This window comes from Rhinolophus sinicus, linkage group LG03 (assembly GCF_036562045.2).
Source record: "Rhinolophus sinicus isolate RSC01 linkage group LG03, ASM3656204v1, whole genome shotgun sequence".
Lineage (NCBI taxonomy): Eukaryota > Metazoa > Chordata > Mammalia > Chiroptera > Rhinolophidae > Rhinolophus > Rhinolophus sinicus.
This window is the reverse complement of record NC_133753.1, coordinates 86,033,726-86,060,215: the sequence shown is the minus strand read 5'-3', so window position 1 is coordinate 86,060,215 and position 26,490 is coordinate 86,033,726. Positions and strand designations below refer to the sequence as shown.

The 26,490-nt window shown below is 36.4% G+C and overlaps 1 pseudogene; it reads left to right on the top strand.

Annotated features, from left to right (window-relative positions):
- Positions 1 to 4,879: 4,879 nt before the first annotated feature.
- On the top strand, positions 4,880 to 15,649 carry LOC109458475 (transforming acidic coiled-coil-containing protein 3; annotated as a pseudogene).
- Positions 15,650 to 26,490: the final 10,841 nt, after the last annotated feature.

Below are 26,490 nucleotides of genomic sequence, written 5' to 3'. Positions count from 1 at the left end.
CTGGGTCATCCATGACTTCTTATTGCTTCTGCAGGACACTGACAGTGCCCACTCACTGATGTGCTGGAAGGTCCTGGGGTTCTCACTGTGCCAGATCACAAAGGGCTTCAATGTGTAGCCTGAAACATTGCCCCCAAGGAAGACTGTTATCCTGTCCTTAAAAGTCTTAAAACCTGGCATTAACTTGGACTCCTTATGGGCAAAAGTCCTTTCAGGCATCCATTTCCAGAATAAGAAGCTTTTACACAATGTGATATATAGATGATGTATTACAGAATTGTAAACTTGAAACCTATGTAATTTTACTAACCTTTGTCACCCCAATAAATTTTATTAAAAAAAAAAAAAGAAAGAAAGAAAGAAAAGAAGCTTTCATCCATTCAGACTATTTGATCTGGCAAGTAATTTTCCTCCATAATCAGCTTATTTAGAGTTTCCAAAAATTTTTTCAGCTGCCTTCACATCAGCACGTGCAGACTCACCACTCACTTTTACACTATGTAATTATGAATCATTTAAACCACTCAGAGCTAGCAGTAAATTTAACATTGTGGTTGGGTCCAGCCTTTTCTTTCAGCATGGCAAACAAACTTTTTGCTTTGGTTGTGATTGTCATGGTGCTGAGAAAGATACATTTCAGAGTTTAGTCTTCAATTCAGGTCACAAGAAATTTCTCCATGTCTGACACAAGCCCTTCTCGAAATTTTTGTTAGTCTCATTGCCTTCAATGAAGCTGATAATAGTTTATGTCCCTTTGCTCTTATTCTTCAAGATTATAGCTATGATGAAATAGGACATGCCTGACTTGTGAGCAATAACCAAGACTGATTTTCTAACTTTGTAGTCCATAATCACTTTTAATTTAATTCCCAGGTCAATCACTCAACATGGCCTCTTCCTGGTAACATTAGCAGTGGATTTTGTATGTTTAGGGGCCATCATGAACTGAACAACACAAGATTAAATTAAGCACAAGAGAAAATGAGGCAATCAAGAGACTCCGTAAACACAAGATGTATGAGGCTATTGCCACTATAATACAGCAAACCATTTTACAGCAAACTTTTTTTATAAGTAGAAAGAGTACACGCTAAAATAATGACAAATAGTATAGTAAATACACAATCCAGTAATAGCCACTTATTATCATTATCAAGTATTATGAACTGTACATAATTGTATATACTATACTTTCATACAACTGGCAGTGTAGATTTGTTTACACCAGGATCACTGCAAATGTGTGAGTAATGCATTGCATTGTGGTTATTATCCCTTTGGTGTCACTAAGTAATGGGTATTTTACAGCTTCATAATAATCTATGGACTACCATCGTACACGGGTTCCATAGTTGACTAAAACTTTGTTATGCCACATGTAACTGTATCTGGCCTAACTCAGCTTACTCAATGAATCACATAGCTGAAAAATAATGGACTAACTGTTCAACTAACAACAGAATTTTGTTTTTTATTTCTTTGCATGTGTCGTATTTTCTACTCTACATAAGCCTATATAATCCATATTATACATGGTATTTCCTTGGAAACTCTCGCTCTACATCACTACCTTCTCTACCTATTGCTCATATTTTAGAGCTCATTTTAAGTGTCATTTGTGTTTCCTTTGCTTGACTTTATTCTCTTTCAGAAAAAGACCAGTGTCTAGTATGCTAAGTGTAATGTCTCAAGCAATTAGGATAGTGCTTGATATAAAATAATAACAGATGCTCACTAAATATGTAAAAAGATTAATTAAATGGGACTACTCTACGTTTGGTATTTGAAGTCTATTCTGTGTTTTCTTTTAAAAGATTTTTATTAAAATATAGCTAACCTACAATGTTATCTTAGTTTCAGGTGTACACGGTAGTTATTCAACATTTATATACCTAAAGAAGTGCTCATCATAAGTTCAGCATCCATCTGACACCACACAACATTATCACAATATTATTGACTATATTCCCTATGCTGTACATTACATCCATATGACTTATTTATTTTATAGCTGGAAATTTGAACCTCTTACTCCCCTTCAACTTTTACCTCCCTTTTTGAATTTTTCAATTAAAGTTGACATCCAATATTATTTCATATTAATTTCAGGTATAAACATAGTGGTTAGACAGTTATATAATTTAAGAAGGGACCCCACTGTCTAAGCTCGTACCCACCTGGCATTATACATAGTTATTACTATATTATTGACTATATTCCCTATGCTTTACTTTACAACCTTATGACTTTGTAACTATCACTTTACTTCTTAATCGCTTCCCTTTTACACCCACTCCCAACACCCCCACACCAAAATGTTCTCTGTATCTATGAGTTTGTTTCTGTTTTGTTTATTTTGTTCTTTAGATTCCACAGATAAGCAAAACCACATTGCATCTGTGTTTCTCTGTCTGACTTCCTCCACTCAGCACAATACCCTTTAGTTCCAACAACGTTGTTGATGGCAAGATTTTTTCATTCATTTTTATGACGGAGAAATACTCCACTGTATCTATATATACCACCTCTTCTTTATCCATTCATTCAATCAGGGACATCTAGGCTGCCTCCACATTTTGGCTATTGTAAACAACGCTACAATGAACATACAGCACATCTCCTCAAAGGAGCATTTTGAGTTTCTTCAGATAAATACCAGAAGCATGATTACTGGGTCCTTCTTTGTCTCTGTTATAGCCTTCATTTTAAAGTCTATTTTGTCTGGTATACATATTGCTATCCCAGCTTTTTTCTTTTATGTTTCCATTTTCATGAAATCCCTTTTTTGATCTCTTTACTTTCAGTCTGTGTGTCTCTTTCAATCTGGAGTGAATCCTTTGCAGATAACATATATAAGGGTCTGATTTTCTTATCCATTCAGCCACTCTATGCTTAATCCATTGAATGGAGCATTTAACCCATTTACATTTAAAGTAATTGTTTATAGATATGTAGTTATTGCCATGTTATTAATCATATATATATATATATATTTTTTTTTTTTCATCTTATAGAAGTTCCTCTAAAATTCCTTGTAATTTTGGGTTGGTGTTGATAAAGTCCTTTAGCTTTTTCTTGTCTGGGAAGTTCTTTATCGGTCCTTCAATTCTACATGATAGCCTTGCTGGGTAGAGCAATCTTAGTTGTAGGTCCTTTCTTTTCATTACTTTGAATATTTCATGCCAATACCTTCTGGCCTGCAAAATTACTGTTGAGAAATCAGCTCACAATCTTATGGGAGCTCCCTTGCAGATAACAAACTGCTTTTCTCTTGCTGCTTTTTAGGATTCTTTCTTTGTCCTTAACCTTTGGAATGTTAGTTATGATGTCTTGGTGTGGGCGTCTTTGGGTTCATTTTGTTTGGGACTCTCTGTGCCTCGTGGGCTTGCATATTTATTTCCTTTGCTAGGTTAGGAAAGTTTTCCATCATTATTTTTGCAAATGGGTTTTCAATTCCTTACTCTCTTCTCCTTCTGGTACCCCTATGATGAGAATATTATTACACTTGATATTGTCCCAGAGGCCCTGTAAATTATCCTCACTTTTTTGTATGCATTTTTTTTTTTGCTGTTCTGTTTGGGTGTTTTCTGCTACTTTGTTTTCTAAATTGCTGATTTGATCCTCTGATTCATCTAATCTACTCTTGACTCCCTGTGATGTATTAATTTCCATTAGCATATTCTTTATTTCTTTTTAATGTTTTCCATTTCCATTTTTATGTTTCCTATGTTTCCTGATGTTCTCTCTGTGATCACTGAGCATCCTTTTAACCAGTGTTTTGAACTCCACATCTGGTAGATTGCTTATCTCAGCTTTGTTTAGTTCTTTCTCTGGAGCTTTGTTATTTCTTTTTACTTGAGACATGTTCCTTTGTCTCCCCATTTTGGCTGCCTTCCTGTGTTTGTTTTTATGTATTAGAAAGGGCTGCTATGTCTCTCAGTCTTAGTAGAGTGGCCTTTAAGTTAGGTATCCTATGGGGCCCAGTGGCGCAGTCTTCCCAGTCATCTGAGATAGTACTGTAGGTGTGCCCCATGTGTGTGGGTTGTGTGTGCCCTCCTCTTGTAGTTGAGCCTTGGTTGCTGTTAGCATGTCCATGGGAGGGATTGATCCTCAGGCTGATCTTTTGTGAGGACTGGCTGTGACTGCAGTGGAGAAACTGTTGTGCAGGGGTTGACCTTACAGGGTAGGATTTGCTTAGCAGAGCTCTGGTACCTGCCCAGTGTACCCTTTCGATATGTCATCCCTAGGTGGCTGGGTGATGCTCTAGCTGGGTCTGAGGCTGGCCACCAGGTGTGCCACCCCTGAGACCTCCTGGGAGGGGCCACACCACAGGCCAAGCTCAGCTGCAGCTTGTGCACTTCCTAGGGCAACTGGCATGAAGCACAAAGCAATCCACAGATGGACACTGCCCTCACTGGGCTTGGAGGTGCTTTGAAAGTCCAAGCCATAAACTGAAGCAAGCTATTGCTAGTGCCAGGTTTAGGGCTGCTTAATTATAGGTATAAGACATGCCAAAGACCAATGCTGGTTGTTTGTGTTTTGTGAACCTTTGAGAGATTTTAGGGAAGTCTGCAGCATGAGCCAAGGCAGGCATTTATATGGAAAAGCCACTGGAACAGCTTGGGTGGGCCTGAAATTTGGGTGGAGCAAGTTCTCAGGGAATCAGGGTGAATGAACTGTTTTAGCCAGGTTGACAGAGATTAAGATATGGCAGCCACCTGTGTCTACACACCAGGAGGTGGGAGGGCTCAACAACAACAACAACAAAAAAACCAATGGCTTCTGTCTGGGACAAAGCTGCCCCTATAGCTCTTGCCCTGAAGCCAGACAATTCAGTTCCTCCCTGCATGTTCCTGGCACCTTTAGAGTTGCTGCCCCTATGCTGGAGCTCAAGGTGAGTGAGTCTGTCAGCAAGTAAGTCCATGTGCAGGCTCTTTAATAGGAGTGCCTGGAACTGCAGCCACTCTCATCTCACTCATCATAATTTCCACTGATCTTAACCACCAGAAGTTATGGGGACTTCTCTTCCCGGAACTGAAACCCTGGGCTGGGAAGCCTGATGTGTGGCTGGGACCCCTCACTCTTCTCGGGGGACCACCACAGTCAAGTTGCTATTTGCATGGTTTAGGATGCTATTTGCACCCTGCCCAATTTTTAATGGTCACACTCAGGTGTGGGGCCAGTCCATTCCACTTTTCTGTCCATCCTACCAGTCTCGAGGTGGCTTCTTCAGTAGGACCTCAGTTGTAGGGCTTCAGGTCAGCTACACTTCAGGTGATTCTCAATGATGGTTTTTCTGTAGTTTAGTTGTAAGTTTGTCCCTATTCTGTGTCTTTTATATTTTGCTTTTGTGATTCATCAATTTCTTAACTTTGTCTTCTATTTCGTAAAATGGACTTTCCTACTACCCTTTTTTACATTTATTCCCTTCAAGTGTGCTTTTTAAGCAAAATAGTCCATCATGTTTTCCTCAATAACCTTTTTATTCTTTTTCTCATGACTATGTTTTTAATTATGCAAGCTCATCAAATTTCCTTTTAAATTTTATTAAAGATATGAGTTGAAGATTTATAAAGTTCTCCTGTTTTGTATGGAAACATTATTTAAAAGTGGTATAATTTTGTTCCAATACAGAGATAGAGATTGGTTTCTTTTCTTTATGCCTTATGCTAATATTTTTTTACAAATTATGTGAATTATATTCATCTGATATTCATAAGTTATTAGCAGTCCTTTGACCAGGAAATCCACATTAGCCTGGGTCCTGACTTGGTCCTGGATGTCACATTATTTCCTAGGAGAATTACACACCAAGAAGTAAAGAATCAAAATAGTATATTAATTATAGCTGAACCTTTGATCCCAAACCACTTTGCAGTGCACTAATGATGTGAATGAACTGACACGGAACATATGGAACACTCTTTTGCTGCATTTGCAGTAGACTACTATCCAAAGCCAAAGCAAATAAAATGACCTATTTCCACTAACCCATGCAAATAGCAACATTTATAACACCATTGAGATGAGATGTGTCATCACTTGAGAAAACATATCTAGAGAGAGAGAAAAAAAGAGAGAAGAAGAAACAGAGTTCATCATCAATGTCTAGAATCTCCCACCTAACCATTCCTAAACTGTAGCAACAGCTTTTGGCGAGGCTGTTACGTCAGAACAAAATGGAAAAGGAAGAGGCAACAAAGGTGGGAACAGAGGAGGAGAGTAAGAAGAAAACAGAACGAGAGAGAAGGACTCACCTTAACAAGCATCCCTGGCCTGCTTACCATCTGTGGAGATTGTATTTTCCAAAGAGAATTGCAAACAATATCTCAGTCTCTATGATCTTTTTCAATGTGACCTTGCCACTCTCCACACAAGATGGGAAGTCTATTTCTCTACCACCTTGAATTTGGATAGTTCCTATAATTGCTTTGACTAATAGAATATGGCAGAAGTAACACTGTACCAGTTCCAGGCATGGCCCCTAACAGGCCTGGCAGCTCCTGCTTCCTAACACTTCCTGCACACTTTTGGGATGCTCCCTGTCAGAAACCAGTTGCCATGTTGTAAAAAGCCAGTCAAATGGAGGGGCTTTGCCTCTGTCAACATGCCCCGTTTCTCTTTCAGCCAATATCAACTGCCAGGCATGTGAGTAAATCATCTGAGATGTGCAGCCCAGTCAAGACTTCAGATGACTTCAACCCTAGACAACTACTACGGATTCCAGTCAAACCGCAATGTTGTGAGATATAATAATAAATTATTGTTTGAAAGCACTATGCTTTGGGTAGTTTGTTACTCACCAATGTATAACTAAAACAAAATTTGCTACATAGAAATGGAGTACTGCTACAACAAAAACTTAAGTAATATATGGCATTGGCTTTGGGACTGGACAGTGACAAGAAATTTGAAGAGCCACAAGAAGACTATTCATGGAACTGAAATGACAGTTGAGTAAATTGTTATTGGATGATGAAGAAAAGATGACTCATAAGTAGTGGTGGCTCTTCCCATAAGGAATAAAATTTAATTTTCCATAAGTAATAATCCTGAGATATGAATTAATATTCAGTAACTATTATGTGTCAAGCTACATACCAATGTTTACGTTAATATCCTATTTATTCTACAGAGCAAGTGTTATTTTTATATTATTTTTATTATTCCTCTTTTACAGATAAATTATGGCTGAGTGAATTTAAATATATTATTCAAAAGTCAAACACCTATTAATTAATGGCAAATCAGAGATCTATACCCAGGTTTGTCTAACACCAAAGGGTCTGCTTATTATTCTGATATCATATGATGTATGACTAGAAAGATCATCACTATTCTCCTATAAATTGAGGTATTTCTCATTCTTGCGAGAAGGAGAGGGAGATTATTGAATAACCCTAGAAACAAACATTAAGTCAGGTAAGTTTTCTTCCTCTTTTTCTCCCTAAAATAGGAGGTCTGCATTTGCCTTATTATGAGGTGATGCTAGTTCATACCTCCAGTTAATTAAGTAACCCATCCTCTTGAAAGGAAGAGAAAGGTAGCTGAACCATGGGCTGTTCCAGTAGTAACTGTTTCTAGAGAGTCTTATGCACCAGTGCCAGTTTCCGTGACACAAATATAATGAAACCATGTTCAACCTCTATCCTGGAACTGCTGAAATATTTATTAGTCCTGTTATATTAACAAATAGTCATGTCAGGGGAAAGCCACAGTTTCTATCTTTATTGACACAGATACCTTTGGTCCACACTCTAAATATATGATATGATTATCTACAACTTCCCAGGTATTTGACTGCCATACAACTAAAGGGCAGTTCATTTTGAAAACCACTGATTACAGTGGAATGCAAAAAAGCCAACGCTGATTTTCCAATCTGTCCTACAGTATCACAGTCTTCATTTCTGTTGCGTCTAAACAGATGGAACAGAATCTTATTCAGTTTTCACCTGTTTAGGAAGATGGAGCTTTTAGCCAATGGTTGATGTCACCTTCAAAATCATGCATATGGACTCAGTTTAGCAAACAACGTTTGATATTTATGACCTGCGGATAGGACCCACTTAGTATTATATAAAGTTCTCCATTTTTTATATTACTTTATTACAACCTTATTGCATATAATCTTTTCAACAAGCATATAGGGTTATTTTCATATACATTTTACATATAAATAAAGTGAAACTCACTGTGATTCCAGGTCACAATATTCTACTTCTTTTATCTATATTGCCAAAAACAAACTTTTCTATTGTCTATACAAATGCAATCACCTTATTGCTCCTAGGTCAGATATGCTTCCAGAATAATGTTTCTAAATTCTGAAGCCACTTCTTCAACAAACTGGCCATAGCCAAATTTCAAATCTAAATTCTAGTGACCATGTATCTTCCACTGAAGCAAAAGTGAGGTGCTCTTTGTTATGGAGAATATGTTTGATATTCTGATGCTATGTGCTATTGTATTGCTCACACTGCCTCCTCAGCTTCTAATGCTTTCTTTATCCTTGCCCATACGAAACTTTGAAGTCAGGGCTGAGCTGCTATTTCTTCCTATTGATTGTTAACAATAAGTTCTCATAGAGATAGCCTGTTCTTCTATGGTGCCTCTTTTATTTAATTATAAAGCATTATTTTTAATAAATTTATTAAAACATGACTAAACTCTGCCTTGCACTAAATTGAGTTGGATGTTAACCTCTACTGAGCATACAACAGCATATGTAACACAGCATTTCTATTTCCCGAAGTCCACATAGATTGTGTGAGTTCAAATTTGTTGAAGATTATTTCCCCCCATAATTTTTATCTTTGTCATACATTTTCATTTGCAAACATTTTTTAAAAGTCCTTTCTAGTCTTCTTATTCTGGAAAGATTCACTTTCAAAACTGCAACATGAAGGATGCATCAAGCAATTTCCAGTGAAGCTCAGAAAACAAATTAAGATGTGACTTTGAGAAATACCACCAGTCAAACTTAATTCTAGAATTGGGCAAACAAGAAGCTTCTTGTTTCTTTGGGGAGACGTTCATTGCCAAGCCTGAAAATGATGAAATGTTGGCCTCTGTGAAAAGAGGCTCATGCATTTGAGTTTTAGGTGGAAAGCGGCCAAATGTATACATCAAAGTAGTCATAATTTTCTGGTTAACTACAGCACATAAAACTTTTGTGTCTTTCCCCTCGATTTTTTAATTAATCTGAGTATACAATATTTTCTTAAGAATGTTTAGAATCTAAGTCATAAAGCACATGGGTTTTCTATAAAAATTCAGTGTCATTACAGAAACTGAGATAATCCAAGAAATTACAAAATTTTTGTCCAAGTAATAAATGGTTAGTACTGGTAACCCCCATATAGCATGGCACTTCTATAACACGGTTTCGCTGCAACACGGTTCAAGAATTGGGGAAAGCCTTCGTATAACACAGCATCCTAGAACACGGTTTCATTCTAACACGGTTTGAGAATTAGAGAAATCTCCGAACAACACGGATCATAATAAGAGCTTTTAAGAGCAAAAGATATCTCATTCAAAATTAGGGAAATCCCCAAACAACACGGAATGTAATAAAAGTTTAGTAGTGATGACGAAGAAAACATTATTTAATACACATAAATATGTTATACTTTTGGTGAAAATTGCTTTAATAAAGATATTTCTCTTAATTATAAAAATATAATAGTATGTTTGTTTGTTTTTAATTTTAGGAACCTAACCCCTATTTTTGTACTTGTTCTTTGTTTTGTATAACATGGATTTGCATAATACATCATTTTTAGGAACCTAACAACGTGTTACCTGTAGTTTCACCTTTGGGTGATTTAATGTTCAGTTAATTTAATAGTGATTATTTATTACTTTAATACTAATTAGATTTCCACTAGGATTTTTTTCTTAAGGTAATTTAATGTGACTTAATTTTATGAAATAGAAATTTAGACTAAAGAAACCTAGCCATTTTGGATTCTGAATTATACTCAAAATATGTCAGACACAGAGCATAATACAGTTTTAAAAGGAAATTTGATTTTAAAGTAAGATCATTTTGAAAATTATATTTGAACTACCATATTTCTAAACTAAAGTCATAGAAAATGAAACTGAAATGTAGACAAAGTAATAGATAAGAGCAGGAAAAATATCACTTGATAATGCAATTATTTCATATGCTTTAGAATGAGATATTTTAAGAGAGTGTGTCTGTGTACATTAGATTATTTATAGTACCTGCATGGATAATCTCTCAAATCATTAATGTAGTTTAAATCTATTTGTTACTGTGATTCCTGAAAATAAGACCTTACCAGACCATGAGCTCTAATGCGTCTTTTGGAGCAAAAATTAATATAAGACCTGGTATAATATGATATGATATGATATGACATGATATGATATGATATGATATGATATGATATGATATGATATATTGACCCGGTGTTATATTAAAATAAGACTGGGTCTTATATTAATTCTTGCTCCAAAAGATACATTAGAGCTGATGGTCCAGCTATGTCTTATTTTTTGGGGAAACACAGTAAAATATCAAAAAACATCAACATCATGGGACACTGCTATAATTCTCTCCTGGTTTGTGACTGATTCTATTTTTGGCTCCCATTTACTTGTGAAACCTATAGAATCAGCACCTCTACTTTGTCCTAGTAGTCTCCAACTTGTACAGTAGCACAACGAACAGAATCTGCTGCAAATTCAGTTATAGTGTCACAATGATTTATTTTCCCCTTTAACATAAAATTTGTATTTTTAATGTGAGCAAAACCTTCAAAATGAAAAGAAAATAAGCTGTCATTCTGTGTGACTGATGCTTAAAGTTTTAATGGGACATCTGGATGTTCTCTCCATAGTAGGAGAGCCAGCAAACTTCAAATGCCTCTGCTGCCTTAGACTACTAGCATTTTAAACCAAATCCACTTAGCTCTTATTTAGAAAAGGAGTAATAACATTTCAGCAAAGTGAGTGATAGAGAAGTACTGAAGTATTTAATGAATCTGTTTTCAAGTAAATTATAGCTACTAATTGCCATAGCACATACCAAAAATGTGTTTAATGCACTAAACCAGGCATGTTTTTGCATATATATTTCTTATGTTTTTGGAAGATTTTAAAATATTCAATAGATATCCTTGAACATTTTAGCATGAATTTCTATTTAAGATTTTATTCAAATGTTAGCAGAAACATACCCCAAATTATTTAATGCAAAAATTAGATCACAAGAGCCTGCTTGATACTACTTAGGTATTCTGAACTAAAATTAGTTGAGATGGCAATGCTTAGACATTTAAACTACCTAAAAGCAATTTTTTTAATCTAGAAAAAGAGGAATGGTAGAACTTCCACTTTCATTTCCAAAATATATAAAGAGCCTACAAGTGGAAAACCTGAACAACCTGAAAATCAGTAACATTTCTTGGATCCATTAGATAACTAAGGTCTCAGGGCAAATAACCACTCTTAAATCTGGAGAGAAAGGTGAATCAGAGCTGGTATCTGCTTACCTAGAGCAGAAGCTGCTAGAGACATAAATTGGTGGGAACACTTAAAATGGTAATTTTAATGAATTACTGCACACTCAGTGTGGACTAAGATGCAAGTGAAAAACTCCTGGTGGCCTCAGGATTATGGGGCCCATACTTTCATGAGCTTTGCTTCCATGAACCCCATCACATTGTTATGATAAAGATCTAAGAAAAAGCCACTGTATGCATAGCAGGGGAAGGAGGAAAAGTAACCGTGTGAAACATGTCCAGACCATTTCCCAAAACAAAGTCTCGATGGGATAATATTCTGTCAGAACACAATTTTTAAATTTTGAATGCTTACTCCAACTAGAGAAAGGAATTCCTCACAACTACAGTCCCTTCTAGATTTATTATCTCATCTAAGGGGAAAAAAATAGTTAGCATGCTTCATGATACCAAGAAAATAGGTTGAGAACATTGAAATCAAGGAAGTGAGAAGGGGTGGGAGACAGAAACATTTGTGAAGGCCACAGTCCAGAGACACAGGCTCCTGAAAGCTGGACACTTAATTGGGTCGTATGAGGTGTGATCATAAAACACAGTGAATGTTATATATAAAAAAAATTATTACAGTAAAAGACACATTGCCGTTAATCCCCTTCAAAATACTCCCCCTCGCTTCAAATATACTTATCCCATCATTCTTGCCACTTTCTGAAAAAGTTCTGGAAGTCTTCTTTTGTGAGTGTCTTTAGTTGCGCTGTCATAGATGCCTCAATATCCTGAATCATTTTGACTTTGAGGAAGAGCCAGAAGTCACACAATGCAAGATCTGGTGAATAAGGTGGATGAGGACATACCATAATATTTTTATTTCACAGAAATTGCCATATACTAGAAGAGATGTGTGACACAGAGCATTGTCATGATAAAGAATGAAACCATTTGCCCATTTCTCAGGCTGTTTTCTACAAGTATGAGTAACATCAAGGTGATTGTTTTTTTACCTTGTGCAAGTTAACTTTGTACCCAAGAACACTAAAATGAACTCCGAATATTATAAGAGTTTAGTAGAGTGTTTAAGAAATGATGTGTGTAGAGGCAACCAACAGACTGGGAGAAGATATTTGCAAATAAAACCTGTGATAAGGAGCTAATATCCACAATATATACAGAACTCTTACAACTCAACAACAAAAGTCAAATAATCCAATTAAAAAATGGGCAAAGGACCTGAACAGACACTTCTCCCAAGAAGACATGCAAACGGCCAACAGGTATATTAAAAAATTCTCAACTTCACTAGCTACTGGGAAATGCAAATCAAAACAACAAGGAGATATCACCTCATACCTGTTAGAATGGCTATTATCAATAAGACAAGTAAAAACAATTGTTGGAGAGGTTGTGGAGAACAAGGAACTCTCATATACTGCTGGTGGGAATGCAAATTGGTACAGCCACTATGGAAAACACTAAGGATATTCCTTAAAAAAATTAAGAATAGAATTACCATATGACCCAGCAATCCCTCTTCTGGGTATCTACCCAAAATATCTGAAAACATTTATCCATAAAAATATGTGTGCCCCTATGTTCACTGTAGCATTATTCACAGTGGCCAAGACATGAAAATAAACCAAAGTGTCCTTCCATAGATGATTGGATAAAGAAGACGTGGTCCATATATACACAATGGAATACTACTGGGCCATAAGAAAAAATAAAATACTGCTGTTTGGGACAATAAGGATAGATCTTGAGATCATCGTGCTAAGCGAAATAAGTCAGATAGAAAAAGTGGAGAACTATATGATTTCACACATTTGTGGGATATAAAACTGAATGCAAAAAATGAACAAAACAAACAAACAAAGAAACAAACAAGAACTCAGACTCAGACAAGAGTTTAGTGTTACCAGAGGGGGAGTGGAAAGGGTGGTGGAAGAGGGTAAAGGGGGTCAAATATATGGTGATGGAAGGAGAATTGAGTTTGGGTTGTGAACACAGAATGCAATACACAGATCATGTATTCTAGAATTGTACACTTGAAACACATGTAGTTTTACTGGCCAATGTCACCCCAATAAATTTAATATAAATAAATAAACAAACAAATAAATAAATAAGAAATTATACAAAATATATTCTCAGTCTACAATAGAATTAATTTAGAAATCAATAACAGAAAGATAGATGAAAATTCCCAATAATTTGGAAATTAAACAACACATTTCTAAATAACTCATGGGTCAAAGGAGAGGCCACAAGAGAAATTATAAAATATTTTAACTGAATGAAAATTAAAGTACAACTTACTAAAATTTGTAAAATGCAGCTAAAGCATGGCTTAGAGGGACATGTATAGGACTTTAGGAAATTCCTAGGTCACTCAAGCTCTCCCCAGACCCCAGAGAAGTTTTGAAAACCAAGTGGCATCTCCAGGACGAATGTCTGGCCACCCTGAGAGAGCTTTTGAGGAAAACCATTAGTTCTTATTCCCTAGAGAAGAGCATTACATCCATCTCCAAAATCCCAGAAGACCCTCCAGGATGGTGTTCCAAGACAGGAGAGCCCTCACAGAGCTGCAGGAGAAAGCTTGCACGTGGGCTTTGCTCCTCAGTATCCTAAGAAGGATGGAGAGACCATGTCTCCAAGTCCTCAGAAGGAAGAGGTCAGTGGCCAGGCCAGATGGTGACTTGTAGAGGACTGGGGCCCAAAGGCTAGAATTTGACTTATCTGATGATACTGCCAGCAAAAGGCTGTCCCCACCAAGGAAACTGGGAAAGAGACCCAGCATCAAACCTCCCTCGGGGACACCAGAGACAAGGCAAGAAAAGACCTCCGAGGAGGCAGGCAAGGATTGCGTTCCCCTTCTCAAGCAGCCTTACAATCTAGACTGTGACAAGCTGGATGACCGAAACTTCAATCAGGTCGAAAATGGCAGAGAGGCCCGGCCCCCAGAATACCCCCAGACTAGGCCGACCCTGCCACTGGCCGCGGAGAACTCACCTCCAAGCCAGCAAGTGCTTTCAGCCTCAACGGATGCCACTCCTGTGGTGCAGACCACGGAGGACCGAGGGAGGGAGTGGCCGAGGGAGGAGGGAACCACGAATTCTTCCAGCGCATCTGCTCCCACCAGCAGTGAGGGGTAGATGGATGGGGGGGGTTGGGGGGTAAGGGGAGCATCCCAGTCCCCTGCAGGGCCAGAGCCTGCCTTGGATCTGAATGAGGAGCTCTTCTGAGATCCAGCTGAGGTTGGGGGAGGAGGGGGAGGAGGAGCTTTATCTGGAGCAGCTGGGGCTTCCTCATTTAAGTAGTGGGCCTTGAGGAAACAGTCCTTATATCTCAAATTCAACTAGCTCCTGAAGGGCAGCCTTTACAGAGCCATGCGAGTGCCCAACACAAGCCCTGAGCATGACACAGACGCCCCTTCCTCAGGAAGACGACCTAATGTGAAAGTGCTGGAAATTCATGTCCTAGGAGCTCCAGTTGTTCCTGTGCGGGGCTCTCTGATGTGTGTCTTCGGCCCTGGGGGTCACCGGCCCATTGTGGACATGCTGCAGTACAGCCACAATGACCCTGAACTGGCGGTGAAAGTGACACAAAAGGAGAATGTGTTGCTGAAGAGCAGGTGTGAGGAGCTCTATATGATGAACCTGGAGATAGGGAAGATCATGGATGAATATGAGGGGATCGAGTACCAAGCGATGGTGGCTCAGAAACAGAAGGAATTTTCCAAAGAGAAATCCAGAAGGTTCTGAAGGAAAAAGACCAATTTACGGCAGACCTGAATTCCATAGAAAAGTCTTTCTCTGACCTCTTCAAGTGGTTTGAGAGACAGAAAGAGGTGATCAAACGCTACGCACCAATGAAGAATCACTGTCTTAAGGATCACATAGTAGGAATTGAAAAGGAAGACCAGGGATAACAAGCGCTGAAACCCCATGCAGAAAAGGAACTCAAGCTGGCAACTGAAGAGATGACCCAGGGCCAGGTCTAAGGAGAGGCCTAGGCTCACCTAGGCCCAGGTGAGCCTGAGGAAGGAGCAGATATGCATCTACCTGCTGGAGGAGACCATGGAGCAGAAGACAGGAGACAATGATGAACTGACCAGAATCTGTGATGACCTCATTTCCAAGATGGAGAATATTTGATGTGGAAGTCAGGAAACTAGGAAAAAAGAGCAAAAATTAACTCCAAACTATAATTTGTGCATATAGAGACATTAAAAAGTATGAATGTAGGGACAGAGCCCCAGAGAGCAGTTTCCAGGCTCTCGGCCTCACATGGAAAGGTGCTGGCTCAGGTAGTAGATGGCGGTCAGCTGTGGCTAGTTGGCCGTCAGCTGTAACCATTGAGCCATTGAGCCATTGGCCACTAGTATAACTGCCGCAGCTGCGCTGGGGAGTCAAGTCGAGGGGAAATGGTCGGTTGTCAGAAAAGTGGACAGCAAGTCGCACGTCTTGTGAATCCAGCCTCCAGTGAGACTATAGTGGTGTGACTCCCCTACCTGTGGCTCCGTGGGTGTTCCTTTTTGGCCTAGCCACATCCTGCGTTCTTGTGTGGGGACCGGGGGCAGAGACCCCGCAAACTATCCTGCACGACAATGAATATATTTATATTTTTTGTTTTAAATACATAATAATACAGTTCTTGACAGGTTGTGACCTTAGCAATTTACCTTAAATATCAGAAAAATGCTACGTGATCCGCATCTCATGAACTTTGCTGTAGATTACTATGAAAGTCAGAGTGTGAGGCAGAATTTATTAAGTATTAAAAGATGAAATAATAAACAAGCTTGCCCCTTGACTTAGACCAAGATCCTAATATTTTCATAATTTTTCTTTATACTAATTTAAAAATTAAAGAGTAAAGGGGGATGATGCAAACAAATAGAAATATAATAAAGACCTTAAAATTCTTTAAATAATAAAAAAATAGAACAAATTTAGAACTGAGAGCACAAGTCTTTTAAATATAGAATTTAACTTTGTTGCAAGTGGACAATATAATACATTTTAATGACTTTAGAGGTCCGGGAAAATATAACATACTTCTGCTAATCATTTCTCCCACACGCATTTAAAAGAGACATTTTCTTTCATAAAATGAAGCCTTGGCAAAGTTAAGCTATTTGCCAAGATCCAAGTGCAATTAAAAAACTGATAGAGTAGATGTATGTCTAGGTCAGGAGCTGCCCTTTGACCTACATAATGGGCCATTCAGTAAAAAGGTGTATTTTGTAGCAAAATCTATACTTAAAACTTTGTAAGGACAAACACACTTTCTCTCAACTATAGCTCACACCCAACTGACTGAACCAACCAAGCTGAAACTTGTCACATGCTATTACTAAGGTTTGACATCCCACTTCCCATATTGAACATCCTGCATTTACATTGGATGGCACTGGCAGCAGCATTCACCATATTTTGTGATCACAACGGAAAGGGTTCATGTCACACATCGCTTCTGGTATGGCAATTTATGTCAAATAAAAACATTACAGTGTGCCCTTATCCACCTTATTCACCAGATCTGGCATCATGCGACTTCTGGATCATCCCCAAAGTCAAAATGACCATGAAAGGAAAAGATTTTGAATCAATTCAGGACACTGAGGCAACCATGACAGCGCAACTAAAGACACTCACAGAAGAGGACTTCCAGAACTGCTTCATAAAGTGGCAAGATAGATGGGATAAGTGTGTTCAAAGCAAAGGGGTGCATTTTGAGAGATTAATGGCAATGTGTCTTTTACTATAATATTTTTTAATTTAAACATTCACCATATTTCTTGATCATACCTCGTATTATATTATATCTCTCAACGATAAAGAGTTTACAAAAACATAACCATAATACCATTATTACAAGAAAAGTTGATTTTATTATCTTTGAATACATAGTCAGTGAGTCAAATTTCCAGTTCTCTCATAAAAGTTGTATTTCTCCTTGATAGTTTATTTAAATCAGAATCTAAATAAAGTCCACATTTTGTGATTGATTGACATGCCTCATATTTCTTTAATTTTTATTTTTATTCCTTTGCCACTTATTTGGTGAGGAAACCAGGCCATTTTTTCCTATTGAATTTTCCTCCATCTGGATTTTGCTCTTTGCATTCCCATAGTACAAACATCTTCCTCTACCTTCTAGATTTTCCATGAAATATACATTCAATTTAGATCGAAATCCAGTATGATTGTGGGGATGAAGGAGTGGACTACTTTATAGGTAATGATTGATAATTAATACATAGATCCAATAAATTAATTAGGGGTTGCAAAATACTGATATTCTAATCTTACCCTCTTTCTTATTACCTGGAAACTTGCCATAAAGAAAGTCTCCCCCTCATCTATTTTTCTTCCTTAATTCTTTCGCTTTATCATTTCAAACTAATGAATTGGTTTACTAGTATTCTGCAACACTGAGCAATTAGTTGTTGCTTTTATTTAACTTTTTATTAAATTTATTAGGTAACATTGATTTAAAAAATTATATATGTTTTGAGTGTATAATTCTATAATACATCATCTATATATTGCATTGTGTGTTTACAACTCAAAGTCACATCTTCTGTCACCAAGTATTTGACCTCCTTTACCCTTTTCTTCCTACCCTCCCCTTCCTATCTGGTAACCAAAAACAACTATTGTCTGTGTGTATGAGTTTCCATTTGTTTGTTTCTCTTGTTCATTTCTTGCATTCAGTTTTATATCCCACATATGAATGTAATCATATATTTCTCCACTTTTTCTGTCTGACTTATTTTGCTTAGCATCATAATCTCAAGATCCATCCATGTCATCACAAATGGGAGTGTTTCATCTTTCCTTATGACTGAGTAGCATTCCATTTTATGTATGTACCCCATCTTCTTTAGCCAATCATCTATCAAAGGACACTTTGGTGGTTTCCATGTCTTGGCCAACGTGAATAATGTTGCAATAAATATAGGGGCGCAAATGTCTCTATCTATAAATGTTTTCAGATATTTTGGGTAGATATCCAGAAGAGGGATTGCTGGGTCATATGGTAGTTCTATTCTTAATTTTTTAAGGGACCTCCATAGTGTTTTCCATAATGGCTGTACAATTTACATTCCCACCAGCAGTATATGAGAGTTCCTTGTTCCCCACAACCTCTCCAACAATTGTTTTTACTTGTCTTGTTGATAATAGCCATTCTAACAGGTGAGGTGGTATCTCATTGTGAGTTTGATTTGTCTTTTCCTAATAGCTAATGAAGTCGAGCATCTTTTCACATAACTATTGGCCATTTGTATGTCTTCTTGGGAGAAGTATCTGTTCAGGTCCTTTGCCCATTTTTTAATTGGATTGTTTGACTTTTGTTGTTGAGTTGTAAGAGTTCTGTATATGTTGTGGATATTAGCTCCTTATCAGAGGTGTTGTTTGCAAATATCTTCTACCATTTTGTTGGTTTGCCTTTATGATTTATTGATGGTTTCTTTTGCTATGCATATGCTTTTAAGTTTGATATAGTCCCATTCATTTATTTTAGCTTTTACTTCCTTTGCCTTTGAGGTCATATTCATAAAATCCTCTCTAAAGCCAAGGTCCATAAGTTTAATACCTATGATTTCTTCTATGCAATTTATTATTTCAGGTCTTATATTTAGGTCTTTGATCCATTTGAGTTAATTTTGGTGTATGGTGAGAGATAGCAGTCTAGTTTCATTTTTTTCCACGTGGCTTTCTAATTTTGCCAGCTCCATTTATTGAAGAGGCTTTCTTTTCTCCATTGTACGTTTTTGGTTCCTTCATCAAAAATTACCTGCCCACATATATGTGGGTTTATTTTTGAGTTCTCAATTTTGTTCCACTGGTCTGTGAGTCTGTTTTTCTGCCAATACCATGCTGTTTTGATTATTTTCATTGTAGAATAAATTGAAGTCAGGGAGTGTGATTCCTCTGCCCTTGTTCATTTTTCTTAGGATTGCTTTGGCTACTCAAGGTCTTTTGTGATTCTATACAAATGTGATAAGTTTTTGTTCTGTTTCTTTAAAAAAATGCCAGTGGAATTTTGATGGGGATTGCATGAAATCTGTATATTGCTTTGGGTAATATGGTTATTTTAACTCCATTAATGCTTCCAATCTATGAACACGAAATATTTTTCCATTTCTTTGTGTCTGCTTCAATTTCTTTTAATAATGTCTTGGAGTTTAATAATGTCTTAGAGTGTATACGTAGGTCCTCACATACTTTGTCAAGTTTTTCCTAGGTATTTTTTTTCTTTTTTTCTTTTTTTGGAATTGCAAGAGGAATTAATTTCTTTTTGTATTTCTTATTCTGAAACTTCAGTATTGGTATATAAAAATTCAATGGATTTTTGTACATTGATTTTGTATCCTACAACTTTACTGTATTTGTTAATTGTTTCTAAGAGTTTTTTGGTGGAGTCTTTAGGGTTTCTATATAAAAAATCATGTCATCTGCAAAAAGTGACCATTTAACTTCTTCATTCCCAATTTGGATGCCTTTTATTTCTTTCTGTTGTCTGATTGCTCTGGCTAGGACTTCCAATGCTGTATTGAATTACAATGGTAAGAGAAGGCATCCTTGTTTTATTCTTGATTTTAGAGAAAAAGCTTTCAGTTTTTCACCATTAAGTATGATATTAACGGAGGGTTTGTCATACATGGCCTTTATTGTGACATCTATGGCCTTCTATACCTATTTTATAAAGTATTTTGCAGATAAATTGATGCTGTGTGTTGTCAAATGCTTTTTGTACATCTATTGATATGCTCATGTGATTTTTATCCTTTATTGTGTTAATGTGGTGAATCACATTGATTGATTTGTTGTTGTTGAACCATCCTTGTGCCCCTGGAATAAATCTCATTTGATTGTGGTGCATTATCTTTTTAATGTATTCTTGTATTTGATTTGCTAGTATTTTGTTTAGCATATTTACATCTGTGTTCATCAGAGATATAGGACTATTGTTTTCTTTTTTGCGTAATCCTTATCAGGTTTTGGTATCAGGGTAATGTTGGCCTCATAAAATGAGTCAGAAAGTATTGCCTCTTCTTCAGTTTTTGAAAGAGTTTGAGAAGGACTGATATTCCATTGTCTTTAAAAGGTTGGTAGAATTTATTAGTGAAACCAGCAGGTTCTGGGCTTTTACTTTTGTGGAGGTCTTTGATGATTGTTTCAATTTCCTTGTGGTTGATCGGTCTATTTAGATTTTCCAGTTCTTCATGATTCAGTCTAGGAAAGTTATACATTTCTAAGATCTTGTCCATTTCCTCCAGGTTATTGAATTTAGTGGCACATAATCTTTCATAGTATTCTTGTATGATCGTTTGTATTTTTGTGTATCTGTCTTTGTTGGGGGTTCCATTTTAAACATTTAAAATAGGAGTCTTTCATTCAATGTTTTGCCTTGAAATTTGTTCAAATAAAATTTAAATGATCCCTCAGATTCTACAGAGAACTCTGAAGACATTTTTGTAAATACTAACCTTCAGAGATCATCTGACAGAATTTTCTTCTCAACCATGTTAAAACCTCTCTAAAATTTTCCAATATTATAGCAACTCTCAAATCGAGAAACTGAACAAAGTTTTATTCTTTGTTTCTGAAACTTATTAATTGCAGTGAGCCTCCTCTCAGGACAGAAAGAATACATATTCTCCATCGGTTTCAACATTTTCAAAGGCAAACATATTGCTTCTAGGCATATTATTACATATTGGTGTGCCTGCTCATTTTCTCCTGTCACCAGAAATACCACTTGATCCCCTGTCTGCACTTTAGCCTCCTTTCCATTCAACGTATGATTAGCTAGGAGATGGGTCAGAGAGATGCAGCAGAATGACATTATACATTCATCGGCACTGATTTTTGAGAAACTAGACTTTTTGCTACCCAATAAATCAAGCTTGTAAAGCAATCCCATTTCTTAATTAACATAATACCCTGATGCCTCTGTGTATCAGATAATAAAGGCAAATACTCTCTGTCAACAATTAGACCTTTTTAAAGTTTACTTCTTAAATCTTTACAACTTTACCCGTACGAGGCCTGGCAATTAAGTTTACGAACTTGTTGCAATGTTATTGCTAACATTTTTTGATATCAGAGGGATTATTCATTATGAATTTATACCAATTGGACAAACAGTTAACCAAGTTTACTATTTGGAAGTGCTGAAAAGGCTTGTGAAAAAGTTAGACGACCTGAGCTTTTCAGCAACAATTCATGACTCTTGCATCACGACAATGCACCAGCTAACATGACAATGTCTGTGAGGGAGTTTTTAGCCAGTAAACAAATAACTGTATCGGAACACTCCCTACTCACCTGATCTGGCCCCAATGATTGCTTTCTTTATCCAAAGATAAAAGAAATATTGAAAAGAAGACATTTTGATGACATTCAGGACATGAGGATAATGTGACAACAGTTCCGATGGCTATATCAGCAAAGGAGTTCCAAAATTGCTTTGAAGGGTGGACTAGGCATGGGCGTGGGTGTATAGCTTCCAGAGGGGAGTACTTTGAAGGTGACTGTAGTGATATTCAACAATGATGTATGTAGCACATTTTCTAGGATGAGTTCGCGAACTTCATTTTTTAACCTGGTATAAGGTCAAGGTGTTCAGCATCTAGGGAGAGTACCATTATGGATAATGTAAATACTGAAAAGAACACATTAAATTAAACACAGAGATAAGCCTATTACATTTTGAAATTCAGGACATTTTCTATATTTGTAATTTTTTCCATTTAAAAAAGTCGTCTTACATTTTTAATTTATAATGCATATGTTGTGTCTAATTTCTAACATGTGAAGGATATAATTATGGGCTGTCATAATGAATGCTATCAATGTTTGAAATAGATTAATTAGCTGCCACTGCTACATATTCATTTTTAAAAATATTTTTATATACAGCAATTGAAATTGCGAATGTTTGATTTATTCTCCAATTCTTTCGATCATATTTTTAAAAGTATATACTGGTATATCATTCAGAATCATTAGATTCTTTTAAATCTTTTCTATGTTAAAACATTTTATATTTTTCTGTTTTCATTGCATATTGAGTTAATAACACCCATTATGAAGATAAAGCAAGTCAAAATAGTTAAAATCACCAAATACTTTCTTTTGTATATCTCAGGATAAATTTAATTTATACAGTTTTTTTTATAGATTTTCACTGAAATGCCATGCTTCTTTTGTTTTTTTTCCCCAAAATATCTACACATAATTTCATATAATATTTAAAAAATCTATCTGCTTGAATAATTTTGAAGTTGAATATGCAAGACACTGAAATACTGATTCATTCAAAAAACCTAGGCAATTTTAAATAAATATGTAAATTAATAGACTGGAAGACACATCTGAAAAAATATGTAATTTGACTGATAGATAAGATAATCCACAAAATATTCAATCTCCCTTACCCAACATGAAACAAAGCTTGAGGTGGATATTTAGTGACACATAAAATTATAGAAAAATAATCATTTTGATGGTCAGGTTCCAAAATCTTCCTTGTAATCAATATAACTAAAACTAATCTAGAGAAAACATTTTCTTTCAATTATTAGCACATCTGCAATCTTGGACAAAGAATTTTCAGCAAAGGTATTTGTATGCTCTTGCTTTGGAGAAATGATATTGTTCTATCTGTTTTACTCAGAGTCCATCCAATAATCTAAAGACCAGTTTTACTATTATCAAATATTGTTATAGGATGTCCAAGGTAGAATTCACAGTCCATTTATTTTTTTCCACAACTCTGAAAGACATGTACTCTGTGATATTTTAGTAATTTTCATAGAAATTTTAACATGCCTTCCAAACTTATCAAACTCTAAAACCATTCATAGTTACATATTTAACATTCTATTGAGTAATTTAACTCCTATCATTCTCTTCCTGACTTACATGCTGTTATTTTTGTGTATCTATCTTGAGTTCCATCTTGAGTTAACCTATAGAAAAATTACTGCTTCTTAGAGTTAATATTGGTGTGGGTTTGTAACTATATTTGATACTTTCTTGGCATATTATATCTTCAGGTATCTCAGGCCTTCTAGTTGGTGTCACTTTTCCTCTGCCTAAATAATATCCTTTGGAATTTGATTGAATGAGGTTTTCTTGGTAACAAACTCAATTCTGTTCTTGTTGTTGTTGTTTTGAAAAATGAAACTGGTTATTCAGTTCTAGGTTGATGGGTATTTTTTCTGAGATCATTTTAGTTCATTGCTGCCTGCTGTCCACTGACAGTGTTGAGAAGTCAGCTATTTGCTGTTTGCCATCTTTTGGAAATGAACTGCCTCTACTCTCAGGTTGCTTCTGAGATTCTTCTTTGCCTTTGGTGTTCTGTAGATTCATTCTGATATTTGTCTAGGTGAGAATTTCTTTAAATTCTTCCAGCTTGGAATCCAGTGGACTATCTAGGAGGTAATGACTTGGTTGGGAGGCAATTCTCAATGGGTCTCTCTTACATTTCTGTACATCTTGTAAAGAGATATTGGCAGCTTTGTTCTAGATTGTCTTTTAAAGGATGTCTGCATAGAACACAGACTTGGAATATACAGAGTGTCTTCCTCCAGCTCAAAGGACAAATCTGTTTCCTGAACAGGATAATAAAAGCAATGTGTCCCTACAGGCAAATGTTAGGAGTGTTTACTAACATCACCTTTAAAATGTTGTGTTTCCTAAGCTTGGAGTTCCTCAGTTGTCACACAATCCACTAAGCATACCACCCTCCTGGGCCTCCCTCTCCATCACCCCTGTCGGATATGAGGTCAAGAACTTAAGCAAGCATAAAGCTCAGGATTTCTACTGTTCCATGAGTAATAAACTCCTCTTTCTTTGACCCAGGAATCTTATGTCCTTGCCAACTTCTATAAAATTGTGGCAGACCAACTTCTTAGCTTGCAAGTAGTGTGAAATCGCAAACCTTTCAAAGCTCTCGATAGACTTTTATTAGTTCTGCAGAATTCTTAGCTATTATTTATATGCATATTCCCCTTGTCACATTGTTCTTTTTGTCTCCTTCTGATACCCCAATTAAATATTCTTAGTACTTCCTACTTTTATTTTTATTTTTACTTGACATTTCTTTCATGGGTTTTATCTTTTCCTTTGCCACATTCCAATTAATGTCTTCAGATATATTTTTCTAGTTTATTAAAAATAAAATCTACTGTATTAGTCATCTAGGTCTGCCATAACAAAATACCACAGACTGGGTGGCTTAAACAACAGAAATTTATTTTCTCACAGTTCTGGAAGCTAGAAGTTCAAGATCAAGGCAAGTATCATCAGGGTTGGTTTCTAGTGAGACCTCGCTCCTTGGCTTACCGACTGTTTGTTGTTTTCTCACTGTGTTCTCACATGGCCTTTTGTCTGTGCACATACATTTCTTGTGTCTCTTCTTCTCCTCATAAGGACACCAGACTTATTGGATTAGAGCCCCACCTTATGACCTCATTGCCTCCTTATCTCCAAATATAGGTCTTATCTCCAAAACAGTTACTTTGGGTTTGAGAGCTGAAACATACAAATGTGGGGACAACACAATTCAGGCTTTAACATCTGCTAATGGCTATTTGTTTTTGTTTTTTAAATATTGAGCCTTTTTTTTTTTTTTTCAGGGAGGGGAGTTGAAGGACGCAAAAGAAATTCATATGTAGTAGATACTATTGGGGAGAAAAAGAGATTAGGTGAGGAGGGTAGAAACTTTTACTTTTCATTTTATTTTATGCACTTCCTGTTATATATTTCTGTATATATGGCTTTAATTTTTACCACTTGGTAGACAGACTCTGAGGTGACTCCCCACAATGTCTGTATCCTGGTACTTATGCTCTCATATAATTCCTTCCCCTTGAGTGCGAGTGAGACCTGTGACTTGCTTCTAACCAATAGAATAAGGCACAGGTGATAAAATGTCACATCCATGATTATATTGTTATAAAAGGCTCATTCATCTTGCTCAGAGGCTCACTCTAGAATCTCTCTCTGTTGACTGGCTTTATAAAATAAGGGACTACATTGGGAGGCCCATGTGGAAATAAGTGGAGGACAGGCTTTAGACAAATGCCAGGAAGGAGCCAGGGCCTTCAGCCTCACAACTACAAGGAAATGATTTCTGCAACAACCTGGTTGAACTTGAAAGCAAATGTATTCTCTATGAAGCTTCCAGATGAGAAGCCACTCCAGACAACACCTTGATGGTAGTCTTGCAGAGTCCGTGGCCAGACTACCGACCCACAGAAATTGTGAGATAAAAAATGTGTGTTGTTTTATATTTCTGATTGTAATCATTTGTTATGGAGCATGGGAAACTAATACACACCATAAGCATATAAAATTATAATTTCAAGTACAAAATGTATTTGATAGAAAGTTATATCTTCATGTTTTGACAGGACAAATATCCACAATATAATCTTTTTTTTTCATTTTAATTAAATATGTTTTTCATTTCTGGAATTTGTATTTTATTCTGTTTCAAATATGCTTAGTCATTTAATAATCTGTTTCTCTTTGCTCATATTTTTAATGTCTCATTGTATTCCTTTAAGAGGTACTTGTTTTGAACATTGTGTCTGGTAAATCCAATATCTCACATTATTGTGTTTCTGAGCCTTCTTTGTGTTGCTTCTCCTGGATCTTGTTTATGATACTTTGTTATCTTATGAGTTTCTGATTTCCTATGAGAAGGCTCACATTTTCTGGAACGTTAAGAATGCAAATTATTTGAGGTCTGTGTGGAAATGTGTTTCTCGAGGGAGGATCTGCTTGTGTCTCACAGGCAATTGGGGCTCCTATCAATTCAGTCACTAATTTCAAAAGTTCAGGTTTTCAGGTGAAATTTCATGTTATGCTTGGCTTTTGGTTATTGTTCCCCTTTCATTAATTTTTATCTGGTTTTGAGGCCAGTCTGACCACCTACATTTTTGAAGTTTTCTAAAATGTTTCCTCTACTT